We start from the raw sequence: 24964 nt of genomic DNA on the forward strand, positions 1-24964 counted from the left end.
AAGTCAACAACGTGCCAATCTTGGTTCAATTTTTGAGAAAGTATCATAAAATCTATCAATTTAATAAAACCAATTGCTAGTGTTTGGACGTCCTTAGGAAGCTTGACTGAATAGGCATTTAAGAGTAGAAAAGACCTACTCTAACAGAGGAAGTTAGCCGTGAGCTTCCATTTGGGAGATAGTGGGTTCGAATCCCACCATCAGCAGCTCTGAAGATAGTTTTCCTTTGTTTCAGATTTTTACACCATGCAAATGCTGGTGCTAAGGGGGGATGATAAACACACACCCTTTAAATATGTTTTGCCAACAAAACCGGTGTGGTCTAACCAGAGAAATAACAGTGCCATTTTAAGCTGTGGTCAAATTAGGGTGGTTGATAAATATTTTGCTAGATTATTTCTTCACTAGTGAGCCTCCATGGCCTGGTCCCTCACTGCTGGGTTCCGTGGTTCAAATCCTGGTCACTCCATGCAAGGTTTGTGCTGGATAAAGGGGACTTGGGACAGGTTTTTCTCTGGTTTTCCCGGTCATCTTTCTTTCCAGCAACACACTCCAATAGTTTCATATGCCTGTCATTAATCATTGCCCCGGAGGAATGTGACAGGCTTCATCAGCCGGCACAATTCCTACCCTTGCCACTAAATAGGGGTTTCATTCATCCCATTCCTGACCTGGTTGAATGACTAGAAACAGGTTGTGGATATTAATTTCTTCACTAGTAGGCAACTATGTACATTATGTTTACATACACACTTCCAATTGTTGGCAGTACTGCAGCTTATTGTGTGTGCAGAAACACCTGTGTGAAGTGTTTTGTGTTGAGATAATGAAACCAGCCAAATCTGTAAGGTTCAGTATTGTGAGAGTTGCCTCAAAGAATTCTCAGACTTCACACAGTGGTTTCTGCAGTTGCTTTGATGATATCAAATACTGCTATTGCACAGGTGGGGGAGTGAAAATGCTCCCTTGTGCAATAGCAGTACTGTATCATATATCCTCAGTAATATTAATTTTTTTTTTTTTTTTTTTTTTTTTTTTTTTTTGAACAGGAAAGTCCGTGATTCATCAAAGTTTCGACGCTGAACCTGGACACTTGAAATGAGGTGTTGGACTTAGGGTATATTTTTAAGCAGTTTTTCTGCTTATTTTGAGCATTGGGCAGTAAAATTTAGCTGAAAATTGTCTGTTTTATGAATTTTTTTTTAAATAAGTTCAAAATTCATTTTTATTGTTTATATTTTCAGTGTAATTGTGAAAAATGAAAAAAAAAAAAAAACTAAGTCCAAACTTTTGGAATTATTACTAATTCAGAAACTTTAAATGTTTTAATTATTGTGCTTTTATTACATGGAAAGGAAAATGTAAAGTATGTAATTAACAAGTCATTTGTTATTTCCATTCTTTATTATGCAATTTTCTCAATGTTACAATAGTAATACAATCAATGATCAAAGCTAAGAGGAAAGACAAATTCATTTCATTTTAGTGACCTTAAACCATCAGTTTCCTTTTTTGTGTAAATTTTCAAAGAAAACAAATTGTACTTTTAAAATATAGTTGCCAACTTTACATTACAAACAGGCCACACAATATTTAACTGAACAGACCAGGAATACTTCAAACAAGTCCCCTGTTTGCAACACTGGCATTATGAAGCTGAACCACATTTAAAGAGAAACAAGCAGTATATAGTATCCCAATGCATTTTACATACATTAAATTTTGTGTTATACAGGGTTGTGGAACTGTTATCCACCTGAAATAACTCATGAATAATTAAAAACATTGACATTGTTTTTACTTTGAGTAATGGTACAAGGGGCTCACAATCAGATTTACAGTACTTCTCCAGGGTATCAGCACCTTTGTTTTTTAAAAATGGAACTACACTGTTCCTCACAGCAATAAGTCTACAAATATTACAACTTCAGCACTATGAATATTTTGAAAAACCATGTATTCAAACGTGCTTCATTTGTCAGCTGGGGACTGCCCGGTTAATTGGCAGTACATATGAAACATAAGCTAGCTGTTAACAGAGTTGCTTGACCCTCTGATGGATATATATTTTCTACTGTACTCAAATACACTATGATAAAATGTATGATGTAACACCTTTAATATCACTGTAGGTAACAAATGAAAAACATATGCAACAAGTTCTGTGAGATTACATTATCCTGACGTGACATTAAACACACAGGACCAAGCTGGTTAAGTGTGCAGTGTGGGTCGCTTAGCTGTTAGTTTGTGTTCAGATGGTAGGTTCAAACGTCTATCCAGTCCTGAAGATTGTTCTCAGTGATTTGCAATTTTTGCTTTAATGCCATGACCACTGGTCCTAACGCATCTTCACTGAAAACCCACCTGAATGCTAATCCCAGGATAAAAGTAAACCATAACTGACATCAGGAAGGGCCAAATAGACATGCATGCCACAGATCACAATATATTCCCACCAATTTGTGGGAAAAGTGGCAGAGAAAGGAGAAACATTCATGAACAACAAGAAAGGTGTAGCTTCAATGTTGTGAAGTAATGGAGGTAGTTGAAGCAAGTTATTTGAAGTAATACAACTTGGTATTCACCTCTTCTTAACACTAATCAGAAGGGTGAAAAAGTAGTTTGATTCTTCAAAGAATAAACATTCACAAAGGCTTTGAAGATGAAAGATTCCCTAGGCTTCACAAACCTAAGTCAGGAGCAGAAAAAAGACGAGGGTTGACTAAGGGAAGTCTGATAGGAAAGGAAACCTGTCACATATCCATTTTTTTCTTTACCTGTTACCTACAGCAATATTAAATATGTTAAATGAAACATTTTATCATGGCAAATTTATGAGCATAGAGAGAATACCTACTTCTCACAAGGTGAAGCAACTCCATACGTCGTACATAAAAGATATCAAACGCAGTCCCCAGCTGGCAAGTGAAGCACACTTTAATACATTCAGTTTTGAACAAATACTTGTCCAATTCTCAAAATAGTCATGGAGCTGAATTTGTAACATTTATAGGTTTAAGACTGAAGAAAAGAGTATATTTCCATTTTTTTAAAGTACCATATCATGATAAAATGACACCACGGTAAGTCTCATTATGTGCCCCTTGGTACCATTACTGAGAGTGAAAACAATATTAATACCTTGAACAGTTCAGGAGTTACTTGAGGTGAACAACTTAGCTGAATAATCCAGTATATTTGGATCACTTCTCAAATTTCACAATATTAATATGGAATGAGTCATCTATTTCCAATTATAGATTAATGTAACGTATTTCCTTACAGTTTAAAATATAGTATATTAGAAATGATCCATTAATAAAAACTGCATCACATTTACTGTTATTTTGCATTTGTCAAAAAGTCAGTTTTAAACTAAAATTTACTGCAAGTAATAATGAGTCATAGAAAAGTATTTTGAGCCACAAAAACCTCTTTCCAAATGTTGACAGTTAAAAGCATTGTTATATCACCTAGTAATAAGAACATTATCACACTGTATAAATCATTGTCCCTATACTTTGACTTTCTGGAAAAATTTTGCTTCTTTTCATGAATGCAAAATTAAGACACTATTTTCTTGTCTTGGTTGCTGAACAAATTAACTGCCATAGCAAATCTCCATCTGCTCCAAGCAGTACAGGAACATACAGCTCAGCTACTGCAAACAATAAGAAAATATATTGGAAAATTAATCCTATCAATTGTAATATTACTTCATATAATTATTCAGTATACATCCAAACAATCACATCAATTAGAAACAAAACTATCAACATGGTACAAAGAACATGTTAATGCAGTCAAACAAAATATATTTGGCAATGGGAAAGCATATGGTTGAAAATAGACATTTCTAATGACATGAAAATTAATTCAGTCGAAAAGAAAAAAATTTATGTAGGTTTTAGAAAGTTTACAAATTTAACTTGCTAAAAAAAAAAAAAACTGAATCAAGTTAAAATGAAAGTACAGATGATAACCTATTGTATAAACTGGCATTTAATCATTTAAGGAAGAAAAAACTTGGAAGATCTTAAATTTATTTAGATATTCTCATTCAACATCAAAATATTAAAACTATGTAATTATAATTTTCATAATATTTCAGTAGTGTTTGTTTATTCATTGATAGGGTGAATTATGATATACAGTTGAACCTGCTTTATATGTAACTATTCTGCGTAATTCGTATTTGTACGTAATTTCCTTTAGGTCCCGGCAAAATGTAATTTAAAATAGTGTTAATTAAACCTTATTTATACATACTTTGTTTATTCACAATTAAGTATTTATTTATTTTCCACCTAGTCGATACAATGATTGCTTAAGGCAATTCTTAATGGTCAAAAGTGGTACATGTTTCGTATATTATCAACATCTTCAGCCACATAACACTGTTTAGATGAAAAATATATAAAATTGACAAAGTAATGCTTTAGAGGAAGTGTCCTTAAAATTAACATAAGATTGACAAGATTAAAACAAATAACTCAAGAGAAAATATATAAATTATTTCTACAATAGAAAGCAGTCGTCAAGGAAACACTGGTACAATATTCCATAGAGAAATTGTCCTAATAAATATTATTTTCTTAATAATTCTTAATACTTTGTTTATACGTAATTCACTGTTATACGTATTGTCAGTGTAACATAGCTGAGTTTTGCATAATTGTAATGAACACATTCTTTTTTGAAAGAAACTACTGTATTTATGAAGTTTCCTCTTTGTCCGCGTAGGCGGAAGTAGAGCGGTCGGGTTTCGATGCTGAAACAGAACACAAAAAGTTTTGCTGAGTGACATTGTTGACCCTTACTGGCGGCTTAACAAAGGCCAACCGAGTGAGTCCCCTTCGCTCTCTCGCTCCTCGTCTACCTTCGTTTTTTACCTTCACAACGCCGCCAAAGATTAAGATACATTACAAGCAAAGTGAGCAGTTTTGGTGCGGAAACAAGAGGAAATACAGTAAATTTGAGTATGACAATTTACTGGGAACAACTGAAGTAAAATGTCTACGGTGCCAGTATCTGTTGTCTACTGTTGAACATTAGTTTTGTCATTCAGTTGCTTTTGATTAGCCATGGAGAACAGAAAAAATGAAAGTTATACCCTAGATAAAGAAGTAAAATGTATACAAGAAGTGGACGCTAATCCACACACACACACACACACACACACACACACAACTGAAATTGCTTCAGACTTAGGGATTGCTTATACCACGCTATGTAGAGTCATCAGTAAAAAAAAAAACGCTATTTTGGATGAGTTTTTAAAACTGGGTTCAAAATCAGCAAAGTGCAGCTGTCAGCAAGAAGGAAGGTACATACATTTGGGGAAAGCACTTTTCACATGGTTCCAGCAAAAGCAAGCTGCAGCTCTACCAATTAGTGGCAACATACTGAAGGCAAAGGCGATAAATTTAGCTAAAATGACAAGTATCACTGCTGATTTCAAGGCTTGATCAGGATGGTTGCAAGGATTTAAAGATCATGGAATCACAGGGAAAATAATTTGCAGGGGCTCAAAAGCTGTGGACGTCACGGTGCAACACTAGAAAGAAGAAGTTCTGCCGGATATCGCAAGCGATTATCAGCCTCCAAACATCTACAGTTGTGATGAGACCGGCCTATTCTACAATCTCCTTCCTAATAAAAATTACCTGAAAAAGGTGACTCATGCCATGGAGGGAAGAAAAGCAAAATTCGTATAACAGTACTTCTTGCCACCAATGCAGATGGATCTAACAAACTTCCTCCACATGTGATAGGAAAATCAAAGAATCCGAGGTGTTTTAAGGGTGCAAAAACAAAACGTACGGAATATGAATCCAACAAATTCTTGAATGACTATGCTTCTAACAGAACTTTTTTTTTTTTTCTATGGGCTTTACGTCGCACCGACACAGATAGGTCTTATGGCGACGATGGGATAGGAAAGGCCTAGGAGATGGAAGGAAGCGGCCGTGGCCTTAATTAAGGTACAGCCCCAGCATTTGCCTGGTGTGAAAATGGGAAACCACAGAAAACCATTTTCAGGGCTGCCAATAGTGGGATTCAAACCTACTATCTCCCAAATGCAAGCTCACAGCCGCGCGCCTCTACGCGCACGGCCAACTCGCCCGGTCTAACAGAACAGTGGTTGGCAAAATGGACATTAAAATGAAAAAGAAACAGAAGAACACATCCACCTCAAATTGTTCTGGGGAATGTCCCGAGTGAAATTTTTCTCTCCTAACTGTACCAGTGTTCTACAACTGCTTGATTTGGGCATCATTGCAAATTTCAAAGTGCATTATAGAGAAATGCTGGTTCAACATTTAATAACACTGAGTGATGCAGGAAATGAACCTCTCTCCATTAATCTGCTACAAGGCATGGACTTTATTTCAGCTGCCTGGATGCAAGTGTCATCCTCCACAATCAGCAACTGTTTCCACAAAGCTCGTATCTTACTAGAAGAGGCTGCCTCTAATGATGATTATGGGGACGAAGTTTTGTCTCGTAATGAGCTAACGCTACCGGAGGGTGTAGAATTCGATACTTTTGTGCATTCCGATGATAATCTGGCTGTATGTGGAGAACTACTGGATGATATTCAAGAAGAGAATAAACAGCAACAGAGAAAATAAATGAAATGTTAGAGGGCATTCAACCAATGCTGGTTATTGTAAATAAAAAATGTGTGTGAATAAATTAATTCCATCCCCTGGTCTAAGGAGTTTGGACAGCCAAAGTAGAGGACTGCCTATAGTGGTGAAGTACAGTGGGGACTTCGAGGGCCCTGGGACCATTATGGTAGCTGTGAAGGCCCTTCAGGAACTCTGAAAAGTGGTGGCAAAAGGGGCTCTGGTTTTATAATAGAATAGTATATTTCTCCTATACGTATATTATCCTGTAATTTAAATGGTTAAGTGTAAGAGAGGACCACGAGTCCTAACTTCGCCACTGCTAAAGTCAGAACAAATAAAAAAATTTAAAATGTGGAATACTCGCATATTATTAACTTCGTAGTCAACTACATCTCCTATTGGAGATGTTATGCTACTTAGATTCCAAAATGGGTAAAAAATAAGTAAATAAATGCAATGTAAATTTTAACCTTATACCAGTTGTATAGTATTATTCAAAGTAATTCCACATACTGTATATGAGTTGACTATGTTTTGTAAGTACAGGAGATATTATAAGTAGAATTTTGTAAACAATATAAATTTGTTACAGATGAACTGTGTGTTTAATAGAAAAAATTGTTAGCATAAATTGTATAATATTGTATTCTTGGAAAATTTTCTTCTTCTCTTGTTAATTTAAAATTGAGTGCTTGACAAAGTATTTTAGTGTACCATTTGCCACCGAGGTAGACACCTCATTTACAAATAAAGATTTTGATTTTATTTGAAGAGATTATTGCTGATGTATGCCAACAACGTGGTGATGGACCAGCTACAAGCGATGGTAACAGTGATGGAGATGGAGATAACTTGAATCTTGAAACACCTGAACTGAGTGAAGTGTTAAGTGCAATCAATGTGTGTAGGCATTACATCAGTGCAAAAAGTTGTAGTGAAAATGCTTTGAATTCATTACTAAGTTAGCAAAAGGTTTATACTCTTAATGCAAGAAAAGAGTAACAAGCCAAACTATCTGATTTCTTTAAGGCTGGACCAAGTTCAAAATAATATTTTGTCTTAATGTATTTATTATTTGCAAGGATGTACACATGTAGGTCTATTCCATTGGTTTTTAAGTAAATATGTGCTGTATTGCACAAGTCTGATTTCTAAGTAATTCTGAGTTACAAGTAGTTTTTTTCTCTCCCCCTTGATATACATATAAGTCAGGTTCAACTGTAATACTTCTTTACATTGTGGGCTAAACAAAAGATAGTGTTATACTGTTTTTATTCTTTGATTGCACTTCTCTGATAAAGGGAATGCATAATGTTCCTAAAACATGTATGAATGAATAATTTTCAATTATAAAAAGTGTATTGACAAGGTGGACCCAACACAAACTATTTTTTAAAGTTTCTCAATAGATTTAGTCAATTCAATACAGGATCAAATCAAATACCTATTATGGTTAAGTTTATCAACAATTGGCAGCACTTGCACTGTGTTGCAGGGACTGTTAATACACTGACTGACAGAGCAAATGCAACACCAAGGAGGAGTGGTTCGAAAGGGATGAAAGTTGGGGAAAAAACAGAGACGGCACGGGCGAATAATTGATGTTTATTTCAAACCGATATGCAGGTTACACAATGCGCACGGCATCGACTCAGTAGGATGTAGAACCACCGCGAGCGGCGATGCACGCAGAAACACGTCGAGGTACAGAGTCAATAAGAGTGCAGATGGTGTCCTGAGGGATGGTTCTCCATTCTCTGTCAACCATTTGCCACAGTTGGTCGTCCGTACGAGGCTGGGGCAGAGTTTGCAAACTGCGTCCAATGAGATCCCACACGTGTTCGATTGGTGAGAGATCCGGAAGCATCTGTACACCTCGTAGAGCCTGTTGGGAGATGCGAGCAGTGTGTGGGCGGGCATTATCCTGCTGAAACAGAGCATTGGGCAGCCCCTGAAGGTACGGGAGTGCCACCGGCCGCAGCACATGCTGCACGTAGCGGTGGGCATTTAATGTGCCTTGAATACGCACTAGAGGTGACGTGGAATCATGCGCAATAGCGCCCCAAACCATGATGCCGCGTTGTCTAGCGGTAGGGCGCTCCACAGTTACTGCCGGATTTGACCTTTCTCCATGCCGACGCCACACTCGTCTGCGGTGACTATCACTGACAGAACAGAAGCGTGACTCATCGGAGAACACGACGTTCCGCCATTCCCTCATCCAAGTCGCTCTAGCCCGGCACCATGCCAGGCATGCACGTCTATGCTGTGGAGTCAATGGTAGTCTTCTGAGCGGACGCCGGGAGTGCAGGCCTCCTTCAACCAATCGACGGGAAATTGTTCTGGTCGATATTGGAACAGCCACATGCACATTGCACATGCTGAAGAATGGCGGTTGACGTGGCGTGCTGGGCTGCCACCGCTTGGCGGCGGATGCGCCGATCCTCGCGTGCTGACGTCACTCGGGCTGCGCCTGGACCCCTCGCACGTGCCACATGTCCCTGCGCCAACCATCTTCGCCACAGGCACTGCACCGTGGACACATCCCTATGGGTATCGGCTGCGATTTGACGAAGCGACCAACCTGCCCTTCTCAGCCCGATCACCATACCCCTCGTAAAGTCGTCTGTCTGCTGGAAATGCCTCCGTTGACGGCGGCCTGGCATTCTTAGCTATACACGTGTCCTGTGGCACACGACAACACGTTCTACAATGACTGTCGGCTGAGAAATCACGGTACGAAGTGGGCCATTCGCCAACGCCGTGTCCCATTTATCGTTCGCTACGTGCGCAGCACAGCGGCGCATTTCACATCATGAGCATACCTCAGTGACGTCAGTCTACCCTGCAATTGCCATAAAGTTCTGACCACTCCTTCTTGGTGTTGCATTTGCTCTGTCAGCCAGTGTATCTTTGATATACTTTTATCTTGCTATGATATTTCCCAAACGTGCACTGGTATTGCTTGATAGATACTCCCATATGTATAGTTTGATAGATATTCCCATATATCTAGTTCACACTCATGCACTTTTAGCTCACTATCAGCACTTCACAGCAGTTTGCCTGTTGGTTGGATTACAACTGGGAAGCCCTAAGTTAAGCTTGCAACACTAAACAAGGGAGGAAATTGAATTATTCAGGGAACTGAAAGAGTAGAAGCTGGACTGTGTACACAGAAACATGGAAGATAAACTCAATATCAAAGAGCTAAATATTTACTAGCATTGATCAAATACAAATTAAACATACATAATATCAGCAAAACTGAAGAGCAAGCAACATACAGTATATAAGAATCTCAAAATATTCTGGAGTGGAATAATTAAGAAGTGTCATTATGGATAACAATTTCAAGAATGAGGTAGTGGAAATTGATCCAGTTAACCCTCTATCATCGTTTGCATTTCCCCTTGTCCAGCTCCTGCCAGGTCGAGGTGGTGTTGGTACTTCACCGTTGCCTTTCCCACCACTCCTCTTCAGGAATCTTATTCCATTCCTGTCTTATACTCTTCTTGCTCTGGGCTCCCTCTTGCCCTCTTTCCCCTCTATCTTAGCTTCCAACACTTGTTTTGGTATATCCTTCAATCCTCTTAACATGTCCAAACCATCTCAATTCTTCTCTATCCTATCACTCAGCTTTTCTACCCCCATTTTTTTTCTGACCTCAACATTTCTATTTCTCTCTCCTTGTCTTCCCTACCACACTTCTCAGGAACTTCATCTTACTGGCCTGAATTTTACTCCCATCTCTCGTTGTCAATGTCGAAGTCTCTATCTTCGGAGCCTCTTCAGAGGCAGCCCTACCCGGGGAGTGACACCCCTGACTCTGCAAGTCTCAGAGCACACTGGCTTGGCGTGTATCATCTGGTAATAGGAAGGGTCCCAACTCAGGTTACGAGTGAAGACCTCAATAGAACCTACAGCGGAGATGACTTCAGAACGGAGACTGTGGAAGAGGCAGCCCAGTACTCTGGAAATAGGATGAGTACACTATCCATCAGCAGAGTTTCCCATGTTAGGGGCAGCTGCAAGGGCATCTGTTCCCCATGTAAAGGACAGCCTGAATAAGTGCTGACAGCAGCTCTAAAATGCTTTTGCGAGTGGCAACACTATCTTAACAAAAGCCTAGAAGTGAGCAATGGTAAGTATCAGTTAACACTCAAAGGGCAAAACACAAATTAACCTAACAGTACTGTGTGGTACCAGCACATATAAACAAAAGAGCCTTAAATAACGCATGTGTTAAAAGATGAAAAAAGCCAATTTAGGGAAAGCTATAGCTGAAATTCTTATTATTAAACCCAATTGACTTAAAGTCTATAAGGCAATAAGCTTTTTTAAATCAAATTCAACCCAGCTATAAATATAGTAAGACCAGCCATAAGTAGTAAAAATTTAGATAATCAAGTATCAACAAATGCTTTACTAAATCAAATTAGTAAATATACCCCTGCTGTAACCAGCGTTGTGCATTGAGCCTGCAGTGGGTCTAATGCCTGTAAGGCCCGGTTTCATCAATATGGGTTAAATATACTCTAACGCTGGGTTTGTTAACTTAGGGTTAATATTTTAACTTATTCTTATTGTAACCCGTAGTGGGTGACATGGTACGTTAGCTGCAAGAAAACGTTTTAAGTTTTTATTCTGGATGAATCGAACTATTGGACGGTGATCTCGAGTGTTTTCTGTACTTCAAGAAATTGCAATTTTATTTTGTTTTCTCGGTAAAAATGTTTTGTGCATCTTGAGAAATTGTTCCTTTTTAAAAATGCCTGAAGATATTTAAGATATTTATTTGATTGTTCAGTTACTTTAGTGATAGCTAGAAAACTTGAAGATTGTATAATTTGGTCTTGCTGATTTTGTTTTAAAATTTTGGTCCAGTTTAAAAATGAACTCCCTATACCGACACGTGTAAGAAATTGATGGTTCAATTGTTGCGTCAGCAATTTCTTCATGGCTTGTTTGCTTTATGCCCATATAAGGTTAGGGTTCTTGTAATTGGTTGTAATTAGAAGTGTTGTAATTGGTTTAACATGGAGGTGTTTTCCGATTGGCGGTTTGATATCGAACGATTTCCGGTATGATGTGAGGTACGTGTGTGCTACCGTTTTCTTGTCTTTCATTTTCGATCTTCGAAGGGGTCGGACGCGCGGTGCGCGCGGTCCGGGCCTACGGGGCCAACCTACCCTAAGGTAAGCACGTTTAATTATTTTAAAATGTTGTAATATGTGATTTTGTTTTCCCTTTCTAAGTTTTACCTTCATGTGTTTCGGCCTTTTCTTATATTTCGCGAAATGTAAATGTTCTTATCCTGCCAGGAAATCACCTCGGATCGTAGTTTGGGCTATTTCATTTATGCCTCTGTGTTACACGAGGCCACCTTTTGTTTGGAGGTTTTCCTGTTTTAATATTTCTTTTATCCTTAAAGTTGCAATATGTTAATTTTCCGTCAGGTTGCCTCCAGTAGCTCTGTATAAAGAAATTACTAGAAAAGTATGTAGTCTTCCTTTGATGGACCATCAAGAAGATTGTTATATCCTATCTGGTTTATGGTTCAAGATTCAAGTTGCAGTGGTATTTCTGTTCCTTTTTCACGAACTGTTCTCGATACGTTTCTGTTCTTTGGTTTATTTTCTAATTATATTTTATACGAAGGGTATGGGCGATTACGTTCTTTTCCTTACAACATCCTACGATCTTACAGCCTCATAGGGTCCTAGTCCGCTTTCCACACTATTCCTGTCTGTAGTTGTCATTTAGACCTTTAAGCTTTATGTATCCTATCCGCATCTTTTATTTTATTTACGATTTTATTGTTGATGTATGTAGCCAACCTTATCCTTGCTTCTGTTGGGTTTTACGTTCACATTTTATGCATCTTTTTGGTAACCGGTAAATATCAATTTAGGATACATTTATCAATACAGGCTACACTTATGAGTCACGCGACCCATCAAGCTATTTCAGCAGAGGGTTAACTAACACCATATTAACCCTCGCCGGAAACAGCTGCTGTACCAATCAAGGAGGCAGGGACTAAAAATCAGATTACGAACACTCTTCTTGCAGGGGTACTTTGTTTTCTTCCTCAGTTCTGTGGTGGATATTATTCTTTCGTGATCGTGATAGAATTGATTGCAGTGACCGAAAAATTTAAGAAGTTCAGAAGAGAAATGAGGACATAAATTTCTCTGCTTTAGGAAAGAACATTACTTATTGAATTAGCCACCAAGTACCAAAGCATTATAGAATGCAAGACAACTGACTGTAAAATTAAAAGAAAAGGACACATGGGAAAAAATTACAAGGGATTTTGATAGCATTGCTCATGTTAATTCTAATTCTGAGGTTAGAATCACTGAGTACTGGACAACTGATAGAAAAATAACACTTGTTATCTCCAACCATTGTATTAATCAACCCTGTGGTATAAAACCTTAATGTAATCAATACCTTCAGTATGGGAGAGAGGCCTGTTTAAGTCAGTTGTGTATTTTAACCTCTCGCGTATTTCATCGATGACTTTTTTTGGCAGTCTATACCTCTTCAGTAATTCTCATTATTATAGGCTATTTCTGTTAGGAATACCATTTAACAAATCTAAATAAAGCAACTCTGCATCAAACGCATGATTACGGTGGGCATTTTGCTTTTAACCAAGAGTTAACAGTTTAACCCAGGTGAAAGGAAGGGTTAACATAACTCCGATGTTAACCTAGAGTTAAAATTAACCCTCCTTGATGAAACAATGAACAGTCCAATTCAGAGTTAAAACTGTAACTTGAGGTTAAGGTTTAACCCACATTGACAAAACCAGCCCTAAGCCTGAGAATGAGCCTTAGCCATACATTCATATGAGACAGTAGTGACTGCTTGTTTGAGCTCACTGAGCCAGGCTCAAATTGAGTGTTAGGGCTCATGGTTCTGTTGTGGCCCAAGCTCAAATATAGTGTTGTCAAATTAAGTCTTTCACTTTGCGCTTCAAAGGCTTCTCAGGGAACAACAGAAATTAAAAAATTAGTGCTGTTATCCAGTGAACTTATGAAAGAATTCCAATTTTTCTATCATAAAAAGTTGCCAATTTTCAACTTGATGCTGAAAAACTAATCTTGTTCCAACTAGGCACAAACACATTCCAAGTCAGTTGGTTCAACTGGTTGAACCTGCTCAAGTGAGTTTATCTGAGCAAAATGGGGTTGGCTCATAGTACTCCAAGTTTCTTCGAAACTCGGTCGCTAGAGTCCACAGCAGGAGCTCGTTTGGGCCTTCTCGGTTAGGGAGGCTATGTGCGCCCTGACCAAGCATAGGCAACCACCAAGCTCCATTCTAGGCTCAATGCATACCTCAACTACCAGAACATATGCGTTAGTAATATTTTCCAGCCACTTGCAATATTCAAGCAAGGAAGTTCCCTTTTCACAGCTTTGTATTACTGGAGCAAGTCGCTGTATGAGAATATTGTTGACTGTTCTCTACAAACATCACCTGTAATGTGTTCATTACTTGGCAGCAACAGAGGTTGCTGCTTGCTTGAAGCAAGTCTGCACATTATTGTTTAATTTTACTTTAACCTAAGTCTGTCTGTAAGGTCATCAGCCCAGAGGCTGGTTGGATCCTCAAATAGCACCACCAATGGCTATGCAGTTATAGGGAAACTGCAAAAACCAATGGCAGAGCCCAAATGAGGCATACTAGGCAAGATGAGGAGTGAGGTAGTTTGCCATTGCTTTCCTCACTGGACCAGAAGGTGCCACTGCAGCACAACTGATCCTATGAGCAACACCATTCATAACATTCAGACACTAGTTGTGCCCCAAATGTCATTACTCAGCACCACCCATACCCAAGTAGTAGTAATTTAATATTATCATTAGTACATTTACACGACTGCCTCCATTATGTTGGTATAGTGTGCTTCATAAATACAGTAATGTGTCTGCATGTCAACAGTGTCATCATACCAGTAAGTTAATACCACATCTGTTAAATTTTAATTTAAGTGGCTAAGAAAAGAATTGTGATGGTTTCATTGTACTTATGCATACACAAATATGGCTCCTCGATTATCATAAAAAGTTGCTTACTTAATAAGCTAAATTATTAAAAAATTAACTTGTTATATGTTAGCAATTTGATTATTTAGTCCAGGAATCTCTCTAAATTGCCCTGCGTGATGAACTTCTTACAAAATTGTACAAAATCTATTTTAATCCTCCTAGTCAATACTATATATATATTTATTGTTACGTCCAGTTAAGATGAAAGTTCACACAAATGAAATGTTTCGACCTGGCATTGGGTCATCCTCAGTAAGACATATTATGATGTATAAAAAACAGACGCACAAAATGAAATGTTAGTTGAAAAGTTTAGAAAGCATGATGAATTACAATTAAATTAAAAATTAAGAGAAAAATATTTCCACCTTTTCAATACAGAAGTAATATAATGTGGGCTACATTTCGGAGGAAACATTTATTGGAACTAGTTTCGACCTATTTTTTTAATGTAATCACTCAAATCGCGAGTTGCACTATGTATCTGATAGTTCATAGAAATTGTAAGAAGTCTTGGAAACACACTATTAATGTGAAAAAGTCAAAATTATTGTAAAAGTTTTAGATAATGCATAAAATGCATAAATTAATGCACTTAGCTGTTGAAGGAAGAATTCAAGAAGAATTTAGGCCTTGAAGATTCTTGAGGTTTGTATATATCACTCCTTATGTAGTTGCACTGCGATATGTTGGACGTGTTGCAGGTAAGGTCTCATTGGTGATCAAAGTTTCAGTATGTTTAAAAATGCATGCATCAATGCATATAGTTGTCGAAGGATAACGAAGATTCTTGAGAATTACGTATCACACGATACAGAGCTCTAAAAGCTGCAAATCATCAACTGTAGTAGTAGTAGTAGTAGTAGTAGTAGTAGTGCAGAGAAAACAATCCATGCACATGCAGTGAACAATGTACAAAGATGGTAAATAGAGTCATTCAAAGAGATTATTTTTTTTGTTAGTTGCTTTACGTCGCACCGACACAGATAGGTCTTTTGGCGACGGTGGGACAGGGAAGGGATAGGAGTGGGAAGGAAGCGGCCGTGGCCTTAAGGTACAGCCCCAGCATTTGCCTGGTGTGAAAATGGGAAACCACGGAAAACCATTTTCAGGGCTGCCGACAGTGGGGTTCGAACCTACTATCTCCCGAATACTGGATACTGGCCGCACTTAAGCGACTGCAGCTATCGAGCTCGGTCAAAGAGATTAAAGTCCTTAAAAAACTGAATATGAAAGTAGCACTTGAAAGTTTAAAAAATTTAAAAGTGAAGATTCACAGTTCAATGCACAAATAAATGAAATGAATAAAGCTGCAAATAGTAATAAAAGCCAAATTAGTAAAATGGTTATGGAAAAGAGGAAAAATAGAAAAAATTTTATAAAGAAAATATGTAATATGTGACTCACCTTGTGTTGCTAAGTGTTGGACATACTGGATAATTTATGTGACGAAGCAAGATAAAGGAAGAAAAAGGGAGGGGAAATTTTGGAGAGGTAAGGGTGTATTCTGCCCGAAGGCAGGTCTAAACCTCCGCAGAGAGAAATGGGGAATGGAAGGGGAAAAAAGAGGAGGGGTTAATTTAGAGCGAATGGAAAATGAGGGGAAAAACGAATAGAAAAGATAAAATATGTAATATGTGAATAAATTTGCAATGTGAAGTGTTGGACGTACTGTATAATTTATGTGAAAGGAAGCAAGAATAAGGAAAGAGAAAATAGGTAGGATAGTTCGGAGATAATTGGGGAAGGGAGGTGGAAAAAACCAGAGGAGGGGCTAATTAAGGTGGGACTGAGGGATGAGGGAAAAGGAGTAAACTATGATGAAATGTGGTATGAATAGAATGGAAAATTCATTTTAGATTAGTTAAATTAAAAGTTTTAAAAATAATAATCAGGTCAAATAGAATGGTTTTCTCAGAAATGTCATTTAGGTTAGTTTGAGTTGAAATATTGATCTAAATGTATGAAACAGTTTTCTGTTATATCAAGTAGGGGGCCTTTGTTTAATGTTTTAAGGATTTCCATATCTTGCATTATGTTTGTAAAATTTGGTTGTAGTCTTGCATGTGTTGACTTACTGTTGAGAATTTGTTGTATCTTAGGGCATTAATATGTTCTGATTATCTTGTGATGAAACTCCTTCCAGTTTGTCCAATATATGAAAAATTGCAATTATTACACTTGATTCTATAAACTCCTGATTTTGAGAAACTAATTCTGTTAACAGTAGTGGAGTTGTATAAGATATCTGCATTTTTATTATTTGTTTTAAAGGCTATTTTTACATTGTATTTCTTAAAAATGTTAGTGATTTTGTAGATGTGTTTATTAAAATTGAAAGTGGAAATTAAGGGGATGTCTTTTTTTAAGTGGTTGAGGAGCGATGTCTGTATTTAATTCTTTCAATGAAAAAAATCATTGTAACCATTGGATTTCGTGGTGTATCGAATGGTGTTCAATTCATTTTTTAGATGTTTTAGAAACTGGTACAGTGAAGGCTCTGAACTAAGCTGTTGTAAGTTGCTTGTTTGTGAGTCTGATGTGTTGAATCATGACAGATTGTGGAAGCAGTTTGAGTGGGTTTTCTGGAGATTTTGTAATTTTAAAAAGTTGGATGTCTGGTGATGGTTAGATCTAAATTTATTTTTTGATCTTGCTCGGATTCTAGTGTGAATTTATTATGTGGATCAATGTTATTAAGATTAAGAGTGGTAGTAACATTGACTGTTTTTTCATCTAAAATAACTAAGATATTGTCTACATATCTAGCCCAAAAGAGAATGTTATAAAGTTTTGGTTGTTAATCTTATTACGTTCTAGGAAATGTAGGTATATTTCAGCTAGGATACCTGAGGCAGGTGAGCCCATTGGTAGACCTTTCTGTTGATAGATAACTTTATCAAAAGTGAAGAAATTGTTATTTACAACTAATTTTAAAATAGACATGGAATCAAAGATTTCTAATTTACTCAAATGACTATTTATTTAAATTATTTTCAATAATAGGGTAAAGTTTTGATATTTGTCCTACTGGGATACATATTAATGATATTGAAAGAATGAAGGGAGTGATGGGGTTGGATATTGAAGTTATTTAATTTATTAATTAGATCTGAAGTGTTTTTGATGGATTTTTTTAGACAAATTGATAATTCTTCCTCAAATTTTTTGGGATAATTTGAGATATTAAAGGGCTTGGCCTATAGTTGATTGGGTGAATAGGTACACTTTTTTTGTTGTTTTTTGGAAAGGCTTTTGCTGTAGGAAGACTGATTCATAATTATTTTGTTTGTTTTTTCTTGGTCTGTAAATAGGTACGGGGCGTTCTTTAAGGTTGGTTTGAGTAATCGTAGAATTCTCTGGGTGGGATCATTTTTGACTAGAGAAAATGAACTGTCTGAAAAGAAATTCTTTGTTTTACTACTGTATTCAGTTTCATCCATTACGACCGTAGTATTACCTTTGTCGGCTTTGGTGACTAAGATCATTGTCACTGATTTTCTTTTTAAGTGCATATAATTGTTTTGTTCCTTATTGTTATAATTAAAGGGGTGGTTTGAATTTTTTGTAAAGAAAAGGTGGTTCAGTTCCTTTTTTATTTCTATTCTTAATTCATCATGTTTACTGCCATTTTGTTAATAGCTAGTTCAGATTCTGTGATCAAGGTAGTGGCTGTGTTAAGTGCATTAAGGTTAGGCCAATTATGTTTAGCGCCTTTAGCTAAAATTGAATTTTCATTTTCATTTAAAAGTACTTCTGATAATTTAATGACTGATGGATGAAAGTGCTCAGTTATGTTTTTTGTTATTCTGGTTATTTTAAACTGGCTGTTGTATGAGTTGGAGTTTTTTAGTGAATTTAATTGTCTAAGATTTGCTCTTTTTTGGCTAGTTCATTAAATAATTTTTTTCAATTAATCCTTCCTCTTCTTTCCCCCTCCATTCCCCATTTTTCTCCAATATTTCCCCTCCCTTTTTCTTCCTTTACAGTACCTTGCTTCCCATCACATAAGTTATCCAATACGTCCAACACTTAGCAACGCAAGGCGAGTCACATTACATATTTTATCAATGCTTTACTTCTCGCAGCCCAGCACTCGCTACATTCAGCTGCGCGCGGAACGACTCGTTTGTTTACATGCTCGCGGCCTTCTCGGGAAGGATGTTGTGAAACTATGCTCAGAGCTGCCAACTTCTGTACGGAGGAACTAATGAGTGTGGTGCTTCGATAGCTGGTGGCAAGACGATTAGTCTGGACGGTTAGGATTCTTGCCGTGGACAAGACCATTGGTCTGGACGGTTAGAAGCCGCGAAGCGGCCTTAGGCCCCTAGTTTCATGTGGAAACACGATTGGTCTGGACTGGTTCTTGCCGTGCGGACGGTTAGGATAAGACCTGGACAAGACCATTGGTCCGGACGGTTAAAACCACATTGTAATTTTACATGGTGTTTTTTTGTTTGTGCTTTTATTCAGCCGGGGTTGGTAACGCAATGCATTTATCAGCATTGATGGCAATGACATCACATTCCGTTCACCATGACCAATGAGAATGCAAGAAACTACTTGAGCCATGGACGATGGAGGCTACTGCTCTTTATTAGGTTATAAAAGTAAATATATTTCTCGGGACGGGCTGGTGGGTTCCTAGACATGGCAATGAACACATCTCTCCTCTAAAAGGAATTCCAAGTAAGATTTACATTATTTTCACTTCCCTATAATGTTATAAACGTTGGGCTGCGGGAAGTAAAGTTTTACCCATATTTTCTGTATAAATTTTTTTCTATTTTTCCTCTTTTCCGTTACCATTTTACTAATTTGGCTTTTATTACTATTTACAACTTTATTCATTTTATATTTCCACATTAAACTGCGAATCTTCTGCACCATTTTTAAAAAGTTTTAACTTTTAAGCGCTAATTTCACTTTGTTTTTTAAGGACTTTAATCTCTTTGAAGGAGAATCTGAACTAGTTATTAACAAAATGGCAATAAACAAGATGAATTAAGAATAGAAATAAAAAAGGAACTGAACCACATTTTCTTTACAAAAAATTCAAACCACCCCTTTAATTATAACAATAAGGAACAAAAACAATTATAATCTTTTTACATTGTTCACTTTGTGTTAATGGATTGTTTTTTCAGAACTACTACTACTACTACTACTACTACTACTACTACCACCACCACCACCAGTACTACTACCTTTGATTTGCAGCTTTTATAACTCCGTATCGTATGATGCGTAATTCTCAAGAATCTTCGTTATCCTTCAACGACAACTATATGCTTTGATGTATGCATTTTTAAACATAATCTAAAACTTTGATCACCAATGAGACCTTACCTGCAATACGTCCAACACATCACAGCACAACTATTAGAACTTCATAAGGAGTCTTTCTTTCTTTATTCGTGTCAGAAGTATCAACTTTACTTATAGATATTTAACAAAAAGCAACAAGATATCTACATTCCTACTATACAAATATACAAGTCTATTATACAATCACAGATAGAGCAGCAATATTCAAGAGCTAGATGATGCTTGCCCAGTATTGGGCGACGTCAATAGCGTTGGGGGAGGCTGCAATCAAGTCTTTCATAGAGCACATTGAAGGACATAAAACACACTGACATAGATGTTGGATCGTCTGCTGCTCTCCGCAATCACAAAGTGATGAATCACTTGAGAAGCCCCACTTCCGCAAGTTTACTTTGGTTCTGCCGACTTCTGTACGGAGTCTGTTAAGGGCTTTCCATACTGTCCACTTCTCCTGGTGTCCACATGGAAGACTTTCCTTTGGCTCTATCCAGTTGCAAAGGTGGTGGATTCTTTCTTTCCACATTGTGACTCTAGCATTCTTTGCTTTCCCCTCAAGGTTAACTGATGTGCGGAGAAAACTTTTCCTAGATTTTAGCCTCTGTGTGGCTGGTTGGTATCCATAGAGAGGATGTGCTTCTGAAGAAGATGCCTGGAGCCTTTCTTTGTTAGCTGCTACCTCCCTACGAATCTCACCGGGAGCAATACCAGCTAAAAGTTGGATCTTCTCAATGGGTGTAGGTTTCAAACATCCAGTGATGATCCTGCAGCTTTCGTTTAAAGCGATGTCGACTTGCTTCGTATGAGCTGACCTGTACCAAACCGGGGAGGCATATTCTCCTGCAGAATAGCATAGAGCTAGAGCTGATGTTCTAATTGTTTGTGGTTGTGTTCCCCAACTTGTTCCTGATAACTTTCGTAGAATGTTGTTTCTGGCAGCTATCTTTTGTTTCAGATTTTGGCAATGTTTCTTATATGTTAATGTGCGATCCAGCATAACTCCCAGGTACTTTGGTGTAAAGCAGTGTTCCAGTAAGTTCCCCTTCCATAGTACTTTGAGTTTCTGAGAGGCCTGCGCATGCCGCAGATGGAACGCACAGATTTGAGTCTTAGCTGGATTTGGTTTGAGTTGGTTTTTCTCATAATAGGTACCTAGCTCTTCTAATGCAGCAGTTAAAGAGATCTCTGCTTCATCAAAGGTATCAGTTTCATAAGGAGTGATACATACAAAACTCAAGAATCTTTAACGCCCAAATAATTCTTCTTGAATTCTTCCTTCAACAGCTAAGTTCATTAATTTAGACATTTTATGCATTATCCAAAACTTTTACAACAATGACTTTCACATTTATAGTGTCAAAGTCTTCACAACTTTTTACAATTTCTATGAACTATCAGATACACTGTGCAACTCGCGGTTTGGCTGATGACCTTAAAAAATAGGTCGAAACTAGTTCCAATAAATGTTTCTTCCGTAATGTAACCCACATTACTTGATTTTGTATTGAAAAGGTTGAAATATTTTACTCTTATTTTTTAAATTATTTGTAATCACAGTTCAATATGGACCATTAAAAATGAAATTCACATCTCTCAAGCATGATGAAAGTTAAAAAGCTGAAATGTTAATCGTTAAAACAGTCTTGAGCTGGAAGTCTTTCTGTTTCAATGCTTTTTGTTGTCCTTTGGTGTTGGCTTAGTTTTTTTGTTCCGACATAGGCAGATATCCATAAGCATTAGTGAAGTTGAACCGTCTGATTTGTCTAAAATGGGTAATACAAATCGAATTAAGTTTGAAAAAGTGGTGACTAACAAGAACAACATTTAGATTAAGTTATGAAGAATGAAAATTAACTTACGTCACATGGCCTGCTTGTATTACCTGTGTTCTGATTATGGAGTCCAGCTCGACTGACTTGCTTGCGCAGTCGACACGCAAGACTTGTTGCTGCTAGGAAGTGGAGTGGGGAAATGGGGCGGGGCTTGTGGGAGAATGGGAGTATGCGGAATAATGGGGGCGGTGACAAACCGGAAGCAAGTCTTGAAACACAAAGATAAAGATGATGATGATGATGATGATTAGGGCTTGGAAGTTCACGCATTTGCATGTTTTCTTTTAGGGGTTAAAAATGAATGTTTATACATTACGTACACAAATTACGGAATTTTCAGTCATTTGAACATGCTTTTATGGTGCATATAACTGCATATTTTCGTGATGTTGATAAATGCATCATTTTAATATTTTAGCGCCTACTTGGCATATTTTAATGTTTAATGGTTTTTACAGTATTTTAAATCAGTTTATTTCATCTGGTTGATGTTTGCAGTAATGTTGTGCATGACGCAACTTGTCATGTGGTGAGGAGTTATGATAACAAGCACAGTGAATCCCCTCTTTCATCATCTACCCTCACGTTTTGTGCTTAGCTGTTGACTGGCTGTCCACCGAGTCGTGTAACGGTGTCGTGAACTGGTTGTCTTCAAATTATGTTTCGTGTGTAAAGTGTCCGTTAAAAAGTTCTTCAAATGCTGAAAATAAGAGCAATTTCGAGTTGTAGATTAACTCATTTACAGGAGTAGTTTTCAGGTGACTTAATATCTACAGATGATAGGGTACCTTTCTGTGGAGCGTGTGAGAAAACTATAGGGAGTGAGAAAAGATTTCAAATAGTTCAACACACAAACACAGCAAAACAAAAGGAGAATTTAATTAGCAAACTCTTAAATAAAGAGCCTGTTCAAACAACTATTAGAGTGTTTAGGAAGTAGGATTAGTGAATTTTCTTATGACTTGTGCCAAGCATTTTTAGCTGCTGATATTCCCTTGTATAAAATTAATAACTTCACATTAAAACATTTTCTTGCCAAATACACTCGACAAGAAGTGCCTGAAGCTAGTACATTGTTTAAGACTTACGTAGGACGTTGTTACAATAACATATTGTCAATTTTACAAATTGAATTAGCTGATAGTTTGTGTGGATGTCTATTGATGAAACAACTGATTCTGAGGGCCGATTTATTGCTAATGTAATTGTGGGTGCCTTAAATAAGGAACAAAAGACGATACCATATCTTCTTAATATGTGTGGGTTTTTTTTTGCTAGGGGCTTTATGTCGCACCAACACAGATAGGTTTTACGGCGACGAAGCTATGTGTGATTTAACGGCCACTAACAATGTAACTGTAACCCAGTGTTTGATGGACTCATTGAAATTATGGCCATTTGGAATGAAATACGACCGGCTACTTTTATTTGTTACCGATGCAGGTACTTATATTGTAAAATCAGGACAAACACAGAAAAGCATTCTTCCTAACTTACTTCATATAACTTGTTTGGCACATGCTCTTAATCGCATTGCTGAGACAATACACAATTCTTTCCCATTGGTAGATCGATTTGTGGCCTGTTCAAAGAAATTTTTGTTAAATCTCCTTCAAGAGTCAAGTTAAGATCAACAGCACCCAATATCCCACTTCCTCCTGCGCCAGTGTTAACATGGAGAACATGGCTGGATGCAGCTTTGTATTATGCTCAGCATATAGAAGTATTCAAAGAGGTTGTTAATTGGACTTTAATTAAGCTGCATCAATACAAACAGTACAAAATTTTCTGTCAGGCAGTGAGTTAGAAGAGAATCTTGTTTTTATAAATGCCCAATTTTCTTTTTTGCCAACCGCCATAACATCACTGGAAGCTGTAGGATCTCCCTTAAAGGAAATACTTACCGTTTTCGAAAAAACTATATCCAATCTAAATTCTGTTCCTGGTAGTATAGGACAAAAAGTGAAAGAAAAAATAAATTATGTAACTTCAAAAAATCCTGGTTATAAACAGTTGTGCGATATTCGAGACATTCTCAAAGGAAAACCATCTGTCACACCAAGAGACTTGCCTCTTTCTGTGAGGCAGTTATTTAAATATGCCCCAATAACATCTTGTGATGTGGAAAGAAGTTTTTCACGTTACAAAAGTGTTTTGTGAGAGAACGGACGATGTTTTTCAGTTGAAAATTTGTGCAAAGTGATGGTTGTGAACTGCAATTCATCACTCAGCATTGACAGTGGGACCATTTTTACTTCGACCACCTAGAAATAAGTTTAAATGTAAGTTTATTATTATCAATACTAACCGGACTCGTCTTCTGCCATTTTTAAATTATCATAGTGCATATTTATTGGAATATTTTCAAGTTTTTAAGAGCATATTTGCATGCATAATAAATAGTTTTTTAGGGCCTGAACTTCCGTGCCTTAATGATGATGCTTGTTGTTTAAAGGGACCTAACATAGAGGTCATCAGCCCCTAATGGTATGGAATGAAATGACAAATTTAAAGTCCAAAACCCTCCACTGACCAGATTTTAAAACGCGAGGACGAAGATTAAATGGATGGATATGAATTTAAAACAATGAGTGGAACCGACCCACAGTGCCTCGTATGCACAGAAGCTGGCGTAAAACGATAGTATTACTAACCAAGGGACTGCTTCTATAGCACGATACTGAATCTATGATTGTAGTCAAAAGGGGTCCAAAATCCAAGTCATCAGCTCCTCATAATGCTACTTATCGCTAGGAAAGTAGAACCATGGTATGTCATGTTGTGGTACTAATCAAAAGTAGCGTAGACTCGCGGTATTCCACACATTATGGTACTACTCTCGGGTAATGAAATTCGCACATGGAATACAGACCGATGGTGTTTTGCACATTGCGGCACCATTTACAGGCAACGCAAACCTATGGTGTTCATCACATAAGTGTACTAACCACAGGGACTCGCGCTATCCCGTGGTGTTCCTCATATAGTGGGTACTTATCATAGGCAAGCCAGAACATTGGTGTTGCTAATATAGTGCTACTAATCACAGGTACTGCAAAAGCCGGCAACGCACTCTTCCTACTTATCACAAACCTGTTTGGTACCT

At 37.4% G+C, this 24964-nt stretch overlaps 2 long non-coding RNA genes across 2 annotated transcripts in view; one reads left to right on the plus strand and one right to left on the minus strand.

Moving 5' to 3' along the window:
• The window catches only part of LOC136872428 (uncharacterized), a 103837-nt gene extending 102641 nt beyond the window's left edge, over positions 1–1196 (plus strand). The window contains exon 4 of the long non-coding RNA XR_011018069.1: positions 1050–1196. This is a non-coding gene — a long non-coding RNA (uncharacterized lncRNA). The remainder of the gene's footprint in view (positions 1–1049) is intronic.
• A 229-nt stretch (positions 1197–1425) lies between these two features.
• LOC136872429 (uncharacterized) overlaps positions 1426–24964 on the minus strand; it is an 89378-nt gene continuing 65839 nt past the window's right edge. Inside the window, exon 3 of the long non-coding RNA XR_010859892.2 lies at positions 1426–3664. This is a non-coding gene — a long non-coding RNA (uncharacterized lncRNA). The remainder of the gene's footprint in view (positions 3665–24964) is intronic.

Source organism: Anabrus simplex, chromosome 4 (genome assembly GCF_040414725.1).
Source record: "Anabrus simplex isolate iqAnaSimp1 chromosome 4, ASM4041472v1, whole genome shotgun sequence".
NCBI lineage: Eukaryota > Metazoa > Arthropoda > Insecta > Orthoptera > Tettigoniidae > Anabrus > Anabrus simplex.